This window comes from Leopardus geoffroyi, chromosome B2 (assembly GCF_018350155.1).
Source record: "Leopardus geoffroyi isolate Oge1 chromosome B2, O.geoffroyi_Oge1_pat1.0, whole genome shotgun sequence".
In the NCBI taxonomy this organism is placed as follows: Eukaryota; Metazoa; Chordata; class Mammalia; order Carnivora; family Felidae; genus Leopardus; species Leopardus geoffroyi.
The window spans coordinates 23,085,740-23,099,757 of record NC_059332.1 but is presented as its reverse complement, the minus strand read 5'-3'; the positions used below and the strand labels follow the sequence as shown (position 1 = coordinate 23,099,757).

At 41.3% G+C, this 14,018-nt stretch overlaps 1 protein-coding gene across 36 annotated transcripts in view; it reads left to right on the top strand.

Moving 5' to 3' along the window:
- FARS2 (phenylalanyl-tRNA synthetase 2, mitochondrial) overlaps positions 1 to 14,018 on the top strand; it is a 623,580-nt gene that overhangs the window by 224,507 nt on the left and 385,055 nt on the right. The window lies entirely within an intron of this gene.

The window sequence follows — 14,018 nt, the reverse complement described above, 5'->3', positions numbered from 1 at the left end:
TGAAATAACGTGACCAGGTTTAGGTTGGGGTTTTTTGGTTTTTTTTTTTGTTTTTTTTTCGGATTTTTTTTTTTTTTTTTTTTTTTTTGGTGGGAGAATTTCAGAACAGTGAAAATTGGTGATAGGAAGAGTAGATAGAACCTGTTAATCCATGTGAGAAAATGATGGCCTGCATTTCAGCAGTGACAATTGAGAGAAGAAGAGAAGGTGGATTTCAAGGTATTTCTGGGGTAAAGCAGCCATATCTGGTATATGGATTGGAAGGGGGTGAGCAAGAGGGAGATGTTGAAGGTGATGCCAAGTTCAGCCTTAGTGACTCATAATGCCACTTCACAAGCTGAAGACAAAGAAGGATATGGAGATTGCACCCAAGCTTTGGACCTTCTAAGTCTAAAGTGCCTGTAAGACATCTAGGTAGAAATATCTCAGAGATACTTGGACATAAAAGATATGAACGTGTAAGTGAGCTTCATAAGAGATTTTGGAGTCATCAGTGTTGTTAAAAGTCATGAAATTAAGATAATGTAAGAAAATTATCATAGAGAAAGGCAAAAAAAGCCAAGGGAGATAACACTGCAAAAAAATAAACATTATCTGGGGTTTCTTTATCTTTTGAATTCAGTAGAATTCATTTGTCTACAGGCAAGTTCTCATTTGGTTCAGGTCTCCATTAATTTGTTCATCATGCATTCATTCATTCATTCATTCAATATTTACTGCATATCAACTAGGGATAGATATACAGCTAGAGATGGTCCTTATGGAACTTGCAGTCAGGTGGGGGACATGGACAGGTAAACATACTGTTGCAGTGGGGCATGATGCCTGTGCATTGTGCTACGAGAACAAAAGGAGGCAGCGTCCAGTGTGACTTAGGGGACGGTTTCAAAAAGGCCTTCCAGTGTGGGCTGTGAAGAACCAGGGAGTTAGGGGTGAAAGGCGGTAGAGAAGGGGAAGCATGTGAGGTCAGAAGTCAGCAAACTTGTTTTGTGATGCACCAGATGCCAAACATTTTAGGCTTGGCTGGCTGTCCCGTCTCTGTTGCAGTGATTCAGCTGTGCCATTATAGCATGAGAACAGCCACAGACATTGGTAAACAAACAAGTGTGGCTGTGTTCCAGTAGAATTTTACTTATGGGCACTGAAAATCTCATGTAGTTTCCATATGTATGTCATGAAACAGAATTCTTCCTTTGATATTTCTCAACCATTTAAAAACATAAAAGTCATTCTTATCTTGCAGGCCACACAAAAACAGAGGGAGTGGGGACCAGCTTTGGCCTGCAGGTTGTAGTATGCTGACTTCTGTTCTAGGCTAGAGCAGCTGCATATTCAGAGGTTGAGAGGCAAGAGAAAGAACACTGGGTTTTATTAAAAAAAAAAAAAAAAAAAGGGGGTGGGGGGCGGCAGGCATCCTGCTGGCTCAGTTGGTAGAACATCCAATAACTCTTGATATCAGGGTCCTGAGTTCAAGTCACATGTTGGGTGTGGAGCCTAGAAAGGAAGCAAGCAAGCAAGCAAGCAAGCAAGCAAGCATGAACACTAGGGCTTTTGTAGTAGCCTTTTTTTCTGCTGGCCTCTTGGGTCTTTTTCCTCTAATCTGTGCCACATGCTATTGCTAGATATATCGTAGACACCTCTTTCATAATTTCTCTGCTTTTCTGAAAAACTTGCAGTGATTTCCCATGAAGGTAATTAAGGTCCTCCCCCTCATTGTCTGCTTTGTTTGCATGAATGTCCCTTCAGGAAGAATTTGGGGAAGGTTTTGCTCCACTGACTGTATAATGTAGTATTTTAGGTATGATTGGAAGTGCTATAAACACCCCAGGGCTTTCTAGGTCACTGCTCATCCCTGTAGATGCATATAGAGCTTACTTTCATTCTGAGCTTTTTGCATATTTTCTGGAAAAGTTACTTTTGGATTAATTTACATATTAAAGTCCTATATTTTCATCTCATTTTTATCCTGCCACTTCAGGTATAGGGAAATAAATGAAAAAGTCTTCAAATGTTGACTTCTAAGACTTTATTACTACAGACAGCTTCATTATGTTGGTGGAAATCTAGTGTGCTTTGAGGGAATTAATCTAGCCTTACTTGCAATCTGTATATGTTTACATAGAATGAACAAACATTGCATTACGTTTCATGAAAATCCAATTATTCCTGTCTCCAGGAAACATGTTCTGCTTAGTATTTAATTCTCAAGTAAGTCCGTATTTTGGCTCTTGAACTGTCATAAGAATTTGGGATTTTGTGCTCACTGCTCACTTTGATAATTCATGGGGAAATGGCTAGTGGAGACTTTATTCCTGTAGCCCTGACCCTATATCTGGGGCTATGGGCAGCATCTGTCCCAGTGGTATGGGGCTAATATGAGCTACTATTCCTGCTAGATTTTTCTTAGAATTAAGAGAAGTAAAGCTAACAATAATGCTGTGCATGGCTAATATTTTATCTTGGAGTCTCTTTTGGATAGAATCTCTTTGTAATCTCTCTCTATGGTAGTTACTCAGCTTACCATCTTCTTCCACAAGACTGTAACCTCCCTGAAGGTAGAAATCATACTTAATTCATACTTGTTAGTGGTTGCCAGATTATAAAATATTGAGGAGATGGTAAATTAGGTTCTCAGCAGGCAGAGATGGGTGAAGTGGGCTGGAACATTCTGTGGCCCCAGAACAACGACTGGAAGCAGGCCAAGGGCCTCATTGCTCTGAGTCTTGGAGAAGTGAGGTGTAGTTGGGTCTGGCACAGGACTAGGAGTTGAGAATGGATCACAAAGGGAGATTGGGGACTTACTTGGAGCTGGGAATGGGGGACCACTGGAAGTTTCTAAATAGAAATTGTGTTTTGAGATCAGCATAGCAAGTCAGTCCTTTTTGACCTGGCCTTGGCCTGCCCCTGCAGCTTTCTCTTCCTCTTTCACCTGTAGGTACTCCATGCTCTGCACAGCTCTTGGATGTGCCGTGTGTACTCCTCATGGTTATTTCCCGACAGGACACTAGGCAGGCTGTACACTTATCATACTGTAGTGTCGTTTGTTTATGGCTCTGCCTCTGCTCTTTTCATGAGCTATTGAAGAGAGATCAGGTTTCTTTATTTCTTTGCCACCAATGCCTCACACACGCCTAACCTTTAGTAGGTACTCAGTAGATATTTATCAAATGCGTGAATGGGTGAATGGATTTTGGCACAAACCCTCCACTTCTGGACTGAAAGATAGATTGGACGGAGCAGAGATGGGAGGCCGTGAGAGTGGCTTGGAGCATCATACAGCCTGGGAAAGAAATGTTGAGAGCTTGAATTATATCTGTGGCAGTAGAAATTCAAGCGAGGAAATAGATTCTGGAGACCCGAGGAAGTAGACCTGACAGGCCCCAGTGATCAACAGAGACAATAGGAACTGTGAAGAGCCAGGGAACAGAAAAGTAAAGCTAGGCACCTGAAATAATACACCTGATCATGTCACTCCCTGGATATTTTGTTGGGGGACAAGGGAGTCATTCTGGGTAGGTCTGATTGGGAAATCAGTTTAACAGAGGATTAATTGCCTTGTTTAAAAATTATTTTCCGAAAGGATGCACAATAGAGTGAATCGTGGAACACTAAAGCATCCTTTGCTTAGTAATTTATTCAGATTTATTCAAAACATTTCTACAAAGGCTATGAGATAGTGACATCTATAGATAACAGATACAGCTGGAGAAGACAAAAATTGAGGGGCAAAAGGTAAAGGTAAAATAAGCATAGGAAAATACAAAGCTGAGTTAAGGTGGTAACAGCAAAGTGCACATTTATATCGGTTGCCATAAGGAGATGTAGATTTGGCTGTAGCTGCCAAATGGTAAAAAGGAAAGAGGGAAGCATAATTAATATTATCCACAGTGTCTACAAGATAAAAACATGCCTGTTTTTGCAGGGAAAGCACAATGTTCTTGACACAGAGAGCTGAGAGGAAACCCCCCCCCCCCCCATCTGGGAAGCACTGTGTCTTTAAAACAATTGAATTTTATAATGTTCTTTTTTTTTTTTTTACGTTCCTTAGTCTTTTCTTACTAGTGTGATAGGATTTGATTTGCTCTGTTTAATGTATAATGAAGTTAATTGTGGAAGATCTCTATAACCCAAATCTGCAGATTATTTCCAAATCCCATTTTCTGTCTTTTGCTAATTGCTCACTTGATGAGTCAGTGCTTGCCGCTCCCATGTGCCTGGCATGTTGCCAGGTGTCCTGGTTGGTACAAAAGTGTGTGGGAATTTCTTAAGGAGTTCACAGTCCCTGTGGGTACTCTGGCCATCAACACAGGCAAAGTGTGTTAAATGTAAGAGTTGGCTAGTAAGGTAACCATCCAGGACAGCCAGCAAAGCAGTGCCTGACCCACTGCTATCTGTGTGCTAAGACGTTAGATGATGTCTGTGAATGTAGATGTAGGCTGGAGGGGCCGAGGGAGCTTTGAGAAGGACGAATGATCTTTTTTTTTTTCTTTTGTAATGAAAGCCTCAGTATTTTTATTATTTAGTTTATACACTAAATTGAAAATGGAGTCATTAGTTTATTCTTTTAACAAATTTTGAATTTTAGTACAGTCTTTAGAAACATCATGTTCCCTAATTTTTGTTTTCTTTTTTATTTTCCACAGAAATGTGCCTATTATTTTTTATCAGTGCCACTGGGGGTTGCTAACCATGCCCTGCATTTCGTGGATCCACGAACATGTTTTTCTGCTGTCGCTCTTAAATGTGGAACTCACAGTCCTTATGTACTAATTTACATTATTTTTTTTAACGTGGTTTGTACTGTGCTGAAAACATAAACACTTGTTTTTCAAAGGATGATCTTTTAACCGTCAAGTCTCTGTCATTATAATCTCCTTATATAATCTTTGGATTCTCAAAGGGTGAAGTTCAAAACCCTTAATTGCGGTGCTCTTGGGCCCAGTGCCTGCTGTGGGTCTGGTCCTGACTGCCTCTCTAGCCACGCCAAGTCCCCTCTACCTGGCACCAGGCACTCCAGCCACCCAGGCCTTTTCAGATCTTCCTTCCTGCTTAGGCTGTGCACAGGCCCTTCCTTATGCTGGGACTGCCCTGGCCTGGCAGAGGACCCCATGGGACACTCTCTAGCACCTGCACACCCCTCGTGGTAAGTATTGCCATTGCAATGAACTGCTTGTGATTGTGTCTTTGTTAAATGTCTCTGATTCTAGCCGCCAACGCCCCCCCACCCTCTTCTCACCACTCCCACCTTGTCCCGCTTTGAGGACAAGGACCCTGTTGAATGTTCACAGCTGACTCCCAGCATCTTGCAGTGCCTGGCGCAGAGCTAGTGATCACAAATCCTGATTTTTGAACAATGATGTCATTGTGAGGTTCCCTTCTCTGGTCTTCATTCAAAACTGGCTTGGTTATCCCTCACCTATATTTGTTTCTGACCCTGCGGTTGGTTACCAAGCAGCTTTTTTATTTTAAATCTTTGCAGAAGGTTCCAAAAAGCTACTCCAAAGATGACACAAGCTGCTATTTGTTTTCTTTCAAAATAGATACACTTTTAGTGCCAGGGGATGATGTTTGAAGCTTGGGTATGCGTTGGTCTCTGGGGAGCCAGCGGGGAAGGGCCGATTGTGAGAGTGTTAGTCGAGTAATGTCTGATGTAGTTTACCAAGCAGTTTCAAAGCAGAGTAATGGAGGTAGCTTCAGAAATCCTAAGCAGCAGAGTTGTAAAAGCACGGAGAGAGTGTTGCTTTTATTTCACTGACCTGAAATCAGAATGTTTCTCCCATCCTGCTCACAATTGGTTTTTACTACCTTAATACTCTGTGTCATGGAGGTTCTGAACAGTTTTAGAATAAAACTCTTTGGAGATGTAGAAACTGCTGCCTTTCTAATTTCATCACTCTTAATTATAGGGCATTGAAAATGCAAAAACCAGGGAGTAATGTGGGACATTGGAAGGAGCCTTAGACTCACATCAGGAGACCTGGATGATAGTTGTTGTTTTGCACCTAAATGACTAACTCCCTGGCTGACTGTGAATGGAGGGGATCCTTTGACACCATCAAGCCTCTGTTTCCTCATCTGTAAAAAGAAAAGATTAAAGATGACATTGAAGATTGTTTATGGTCTCTGTTTATACTTACCTGCATGCCTTGAACTTTGTTCATTTAACAAATACTCATTGCACGCCTACACTGCCCACTATTCTTCTAGGTGCTTTAGACACAGCAGAGCACAAACCTTCTTGCCCTGCTGGAGCTCGTGTTCTAGGAGCATTTGCAGGGTTTAACACTGTTTAGCTAGTAGCAGTTTATTATGGTTCTGTCTGACGGAAGGGTGTGTTTGGAGGATCTGGTCAGGGAAGAGATGGCAAAGGCGGAACTTGCAAGGTCCGCTTCGTCCTACTTTGGCTGGTGGAAACCCACCCCTCCGCTCCCCCAGGCATTTCTCAGAGTGCTTGATGGAAGCGACAACAGGAAGGACAGAATGTTCCTAGTCCCTGTCCCTGCTTATCCCCATTTCCTGGCAAGAGTACTACTCCACAACAGCCAGGAAAGGGAGGCTGATGGTAGCCCACTGGCCTTGGGCAGAGGCTTACGTGCTATTTTGACTTAAATTCCAGTTGTGACACTGCAAAGCTCAGTGATCCTCTACTGTCTGCAAGACAAACCATAAATACCTGCTTTTCCAAGGAGGCTTCCAGCCACCCTCCTCACCTTCCCCTACACGTGCTCTTGGCAGCACAGAGGTGGGTGCCCTCCAGTCTCGAGGCTGCCATGCCGTTGTCTCGGGCTCACAGCACCATCTCTCTGTCTCTGCTGGCCAGCGTCACCTCTGCCGTCAGAAAGCATGCCATTGGTAGCTGCACTGTCAGAGCTTGCTTGACTCCTGTCACTGGATGCTGGATCACTAGGACCAGAGGCTACTTCTCCCTCCCAGACCCTCTGCTGCACCCCGAAGGGAAGGGCCAGCTGACTTGTATTGATCTTCTTTCCTTCTGTGCCTGATGCAAGGCCAGCACATACCAGAGCCACAGAAGTTGTTTGTTGAGCCATCTGTTGGCAGCTTCTCCTACGATATTTACCATAGTTTACCTTTTGGTATGGTTATTTAAGGATTTTTTTAAACCTGGTAGATCTGAGCTTCTTGACAGCAGGGCATGTGATTCTTTTATTTATTTATTTTTAATCCCCTGAAGTACTTGGTTCCTGGACTCACTGAATATTTAATGGCCTGAAATAAACAGAAATGAATATCTTAGTTGAATTTGAGAGGTAGAAATAAGCATATGGTTCTATTTCTTGTTTCTCTTGGGGTAAACTGAGTCAAGGAAAAATAAATAACTCATGAGTTGATGTCTTAGCCAAGGCTAAAAATTGGGATGGTATAGCTGAGAGATCAGAAATTAAGCAGTAAAAGAGCATTATAATTTTAAAAGCTTCCAAATCTCTCTCTTTAGAAGTGTTTCCTACTTTTCACACTCAGATGTGTTATACAAAATATGCTTTGTTTGCTGGAAAAGCCTCCAGATACCAAGTGGATTGGCTGTGGCATCAGCAAAGTCCCCGATCGAAGGTGGAGATGAGACATGGATTCCTCTGGCATGACTTCCTTGTGACTGTCATGGGTCCTCTGCCCATCGCTCTGCCGTGTGGGTTGTGATCAGCTCCAGGGTGCAGCTTGTGCGTCTGCTCCTGCTGCCAATGCCCCTGGCTGCCTTCCCCTTGGCTCTGATTGGCCCCACTCTGCCTTCTGCTCCTTAGGTCTGTCTACATTTAGTCCCTTGCTGTCATTTAGAATGAGAGCTGCCCATGGCTGGAAATGCAGTACTAGCTTGGCAAGAAAGGGGTTTGAGCAGGAACTAGCTGAATGGCATTTAAAGTACCCGAGGCCCTGTTGTGGCTAGGGATGTAAGAAGTCTGGACTGGCAAAGTTGGCCTTCTTGCCCAGAGCCATGAAACACTATTTTCTGTAAAGAGGAGCACTCTTCTCTGTAAAGAGGAGTACCTCTAGCTCTTTGGCCAGCCAGACCAAGGCCCTCCGTAGTCTAAAATGTCACGTGAATCTACCACTGGAAAGGCCTGGAGGTGACCTGGGTGTCCCTTCATCCTCCTACCCTCCCCACCTGCAAATAATGGCTAATAACAGTGAATTAATAGCATAAAATCATGATCTTGCTTTCCATGTACAGATTAGACCCATTACCCCTGGACAGTTGCATAACCTGCCCAGTATTCATGGATAATGCTGAGGCTGGCAATTCAAACCAGAAGCCTGCTAAGTGAGGACATTTTTATTGTTTCTTCTACCTAGTCAAAATGTCTGTTGTTTCTTATTCCTAAGAATGGCAGGGAGTAAAGGATTATTTATTTCCCTTGATATTTTTCATTTCAAGAATCAACATGGGCAGATTTATAGTGTTCACAAGCATGCTGGTAGCAATTTGATTGCAGGAAGAATGAAATTTCGCTTAGGCAAGTGCAAATTTATCTGTTGTGGGGTGAAGGGCCATGCCTATATAAATGGTACAATTCTACTCTGAAGATAAATTTTAACAGAGATGGTGGTAGTGGTTTTTATGCTTTTGTTCTCTCAGATGCATTAGATTAAAAATTAAAGAATGAAATGTATTAATTTGGCCACATGCAGTCTTTCAGCTGCATGTGTTTTGTAAAACTTTTGCATTGACTCACCACCCACCCATACGGTTTAGCAGAACTGGTGAAACCTGGTCCGGGTGGACAGCACTGAAGGAAACAGGAGTCCTTTGAGAATAGTAGTCAGTGGATCTGTTTTCATAGACCCACACTACTTCCAAGAAAAAAAAATGAATTAGTTTTATATATTCCTGGAAATCATGACTCTTGGATACTTCAGAAGAAAATTTGAATTTAGGCACTCTAATTAACCTTTAACTCAAAATGTTGGTATTTCAATAACTCTTTAAGATAGAGACAGTTGCTAGTGGTTCGCTCAAACTCATTTCGGAGACTTTATCTCTGAAAAGCAATCTATGATCTTTTATTTTATCCCCAGTATCCCGAGACATTGCTTTTGCATCTGATCTTCTATCGCTTTAGCCACAGTTTCACTTGAGCTTCTTTCCTCTTTTGTGCTCTTGGCTCACCATGACCCAGCACCTTTCCAGATGAGAGTGGGAAGCACACAAGTTGAGTGCCACCTATGCTGGCATGCTCAGAGCCACTGCTCACAGGGCCCAGAGCTGGAGGGACATCCCATCTGTCCCCAGAGGGCTTCGGCCTTGGGATGATGGGGGGGGGGGGGCCTTGACACTTCCTTTACTCTTTACTTTTTACACTTCCTTAAAGTGTATTGAGCCCATAGTTTAAAGAGTCAAATAGTTGTACACATTTTAGTACACAGCCCCCCACCCCCACGTGCATTTCCTCTACCTACCCCTGCATGCCAATTGCCTCTGCCCTAGAGGCAGTGTTTCAGCTCTCAGAGCCTCTTCTTGTTGATGTTTCTGTCTGTACGTAACATGCTCACACTGCTGCTGCTTGATTTCTTTTCAGTTTAAACCTTCTCTTTTAACTACTCAATATGAAATATGGGGATGTAGTCATTTCTTATCCACCCTAACACTAAAATAGGTGCTCTTTGCATCTCCTAAACTCGTCTGTGGTTAGAATATGATTTGGAATAGGTCAGTACTCTGTGTTAGGTTATTTTGATTACCTAAATTCTGTCCACAGGTGAAATAGTGAACTGTGATTATCTTAAAAAAAAACAAAAAAAACAAAAAAAAACCTTTGCCACCCATTTCTTCCCCCCACCCCTCACCCCAATCCCTTGCCTCAGGCAACTACCAATTGTCCTCTGTTCTCTGTATCTATGAGCTTATTTTTTGGAGTTTTGTGTTTTTGATTTCACATATAATAAGAGATTATATGGTGTTTGCCTTTTTCTGTCTGATTCATTTAGCATAATGCCCTCAAGGTCCATTCATTTTGTCACAAATGACAAGATTTCATTCTTTTTTACAGATGAATAATATTCCTGTGTGTGTGTGTGTTTGTGTGTGTGTGTATACACACATACCATAATTTCCTTATCCATCGATGGGCACTTAGGTTGTTTCCAATATCTGGACAGGTTGATTTCTTTTTCTTTTTTTTTTTTTAATTATTTTAATGTTTATTTATTTTTGCGAGGAGAGACAGAGTGCGAGCAGGGGACAGGCAGAGAAAGAGGGAATGAATCCAAAGCAGGCTCCAGGCAGGCTCTGAGCTGTCAGCATAGAGCCCGATGTGGGGCTGGAACCCACAAACTGTGTGATCATGACCTGAGCTGAAGTCGGCTGCTTAACCAACTAACCACCCAGGTGCCCCTGGATGGGTTGATTTCTAATGTTGGTATTCTGCAGTCACCTTGCTGTCTCTCTTTGCCATATTCTTGGAAATGCCCTTTACCTCTCTTTTGTATGGGATATACTGCCTCCTGTGTCTACCTGAGTATTATATTACTCAGGGGTTCAGCTGGAGGAGACAGAACCACACTAGCTAATTAAACAAAAAAAGAAAATAAATGCCTTCCAAATCATTGGAAGTATTAGAGGAGTGGGCTTGAGGCCGGGCTTCCAGGAATGCCCCAGAACCACACAGGTGCCCTCACTGCCAAAGGTACTGCATCTTCTGCCATTTTAGGATGAAGGGGGGAGTCAGGAGGCTACCCCTGGGACTGTGCACTTCGGGGGAATCTTCTGCTGTAGCTGCAGTCTAAAGATCAGAACCTGTCACAGCTACTGTCTCTTGATATCTGTGAAGCTGAAGATAGATACATATTGGAACACTTGTAGAAAAATCCACCAGTCCCACTGCCATGCTGGCCAGTACAGAGAGCCAAAGCTGCAGAAGGATCACCTCCATTTCCACAGCCCATCTAATTGACCGCATCTAATTGGAGGAACCTAATGACTCAACCCAACAGCAAGGAAGGCCAAGAAGTGTAGTGTTTAGCTTTCAGCCTCTGACATACAAAAAAAAGTACATGGAAGTAGATAGACTGCTGAATGCCATTCTATACTAAACACCACACCGGGGCCGTGTGTGTGTGTGTGTGTGTGTGTGTGTGTGTGTGTGTACACATATGTGCACACATGCATGTGTATGTTTGCTGTCTTGTTTTAATGGACCTTATCTTCCAGTGCCTTTCTGAGAAAGGATACATGGGAAGCAATTTCCCTGAGTCCTTGCATGTCTGAAAGTCATTTACTCTGTTTTTGCTCATTTGTAGTCATTTGTCAGGGTATAACATTTTTGTGTGAAAATCTTGTAGAATGATAAAGAATGTCTTACAGATTCCCTTGTTCTGTTTACAATTCTGAAGACATTTTAATTCCTGATCATTTATTTGTGACCATTTTTTTCTCCCTGGAGTTAAATTTTTTTGAGTTTTATTTATTTATTTGTTAATTTATTTTAGCATTGATTTTTGAGAGAGAACACGAGTGGCGGAAGGACAGGGAGAGAGGGGGATACAGAATCCGAAGCGGGCTCCAGGCTCTGGGTTGTCAGCACAGAGCCCAACGCAGGGCTCGAACTCACAAACCGTGAGATTATGACCTGAGCTGAAGTTGGACACTTAACTAACTGAGCCACCCAGGTGTCCTTTTTTTTAAGTTTTATTGAGGAATAATTTACATGATGTAAAATTTCCCACTGCAAGTATACAATTCAAGGATTTGTTTAGTAAATTTATAGAGTTTTGCATCCCTCACTACAATTTGCTTTTAGCACATTTCCATCATCCCAAAAAGTTTCCTCACGCCTCCTACCCCCCTAGCCCCAGGCAACCACTGTTCTACTTTCTGTTTCTATAGATTTGTTTTTTCTAGACATCTCATATAAATGGAATCATGTAGCCCTTTGCATGTGGCTTCTTTCGCTCAGCATGTTTTACAGTTCATCTTGTTGGGGCGTTTCAGTGGTTTGTTCCTTAGTGTTTTTGCTTAGTATTGTGTGCGTTTGGTTTCTCTGCTCACCAGTTGGTGGACATTTAGATTATTTTTGATTTGGGGTTGTTATGAATAAAGCTTCTGTGACCTTTCATGTACCAGTCTTTATGGGGATATATTATTTCATTTCTTTTCAGTAGATACTCTGGAGTAGAATTGCTGGGTTGTATGTGAGCTTACAATTTACTTTTGAAGAAACTGCTGAACTGGCTTCCAGAGCGACAGTGCCATTTTGTCTTTACCAGGAGTGTGTGAGGATTGTGGTTTTCCTGCATCCTCACCAACATTTTGTATTGTCTGTCTTCTTGATAATAGCTGTTTCAATGAGTATGTAAAGGGACCTCATTATAGTTTTAATTTATATTTTTCTCATGAATAATGATATTTAGCATCCTTTAACCGTGTGTATGAGCCATTTATATATCTTCTGTGGTGAAATGTTTGTTGCAATATTTTGCCCATTTTTAATTGGGTTGTTTGCCTTATTATTTAGTTGTTAAAGTTCTTTAAATAGTCTGGATATAAGATCTTTATCATGGGGCACCTGGGTGGCTCAGTCAGTTGAACATCTGACTTCGGCTCGGGTCATGATCTCGCAGTTGACGAGTTCGAGCCCTGCACTGGGCTCTGTGCTGACAGCTCAGAGCCTGGAGTCTGCTTCAGATTCTGTGTCTCCTTCTCTCTCTGCTCCTTCCCTGCTCATGCTGTCTCTATCTCAAAAATAAACATTAAAAAATTAAAAAAAATATTACAACTCCCATTAAAAAAGGGATCTTTATCATATATATGATTTGCATATATTTTTTCTTAGTCTGTGACTTTTTTTATTTTCTTAGTATCTTTTGAAGCAGGATAGTTTTTAATTTTAGTAAAATCCAGTCTATCATTTGTTTTCTCTTGTGGATCGTGCTTTTGTTGTGTAACCTAAAAGTTCTTTGACTACTCCAACTATGAAGATTTTCTCTTGTATTTTCTTCTAGAAGTTTATTGTTTATTTTTCATCTAGGTGTATGATCTAATTTCATATAAAGTTTATATATGATGTAAGGAAAGATTCTAAATTCATCTCTTTGAATCCATTACCTATTTGATTGTGATTATCCATTTATTCCAGAACTGTTTGTGGAGAAGACTATTCCTGCTTTACTGAATTGCCTTCATAATCGTGTTGAAAATCTGTATACAGAAACGTGCAGTCTTGACTATTGTGGCTATATAGCATGTTTGAAATTGGGTAGTATAAGTTCTCAAACTTCATTCCCTTTTTTTTTTTTTTACCATTATTTTTGCCATTCTAACTCCTAAATTTTAGAATCAGCTTGTCAATTGTACACAAAAAAAGCCTGGTGGGATTTTGATAGGAATTGCACTGAATCTGTAGATCATTTTGAAGAAAATTGCCATGTTAACAGTATTGTGTTAGCATGGAATATCTCTCCATTTATTTAGGTTAGAGATTGCCAAACTTTTTCTTAAAGGAGCAGATAGGAAGTAGATTCTTCCTGTGGGCCATTCAGACTCTGTCACATCTACTCAACTTTGCCATTATAATGTGGGAAATTAGCATGGACAGTGAGCTGTAGCTATGTTCCAATAACACTTTATTTACAAAAACAGGAGACTGGACTGTGGCCAATTGGTTGTGGACCTACGACTTGATCATGTTCAATTTCTCTCAGCAGTATTTTATAGTTTTCAGTGGACAATTTTGTACTTATTTTATGAAATTTATCTCTAAATATTTTTTTTCCTAAAGGTATTATGAATGGTCTTGCTTTCTTAATTTCTTTCTCAGATTATTTATTGCTAGTAAATAGAAATATGATTGATTTTTGCATATTTATCTTGTATTCTTTAACATTGCTAAACTTGTTTATTTGTTCTAAAAGGTTTTGTGGATTCCTGGGATTTTTAGGAACCTCTTTTTGTCCCCATGTTCTGAAATTTCATGTTATATATGTTGGGCTGGGTCCACTTATAGCCATTGTGTTGAACTGCCTTTCCTGTCATCTGTAAAAAAAAAAAATAACAGGAATTCCTTGCTTGA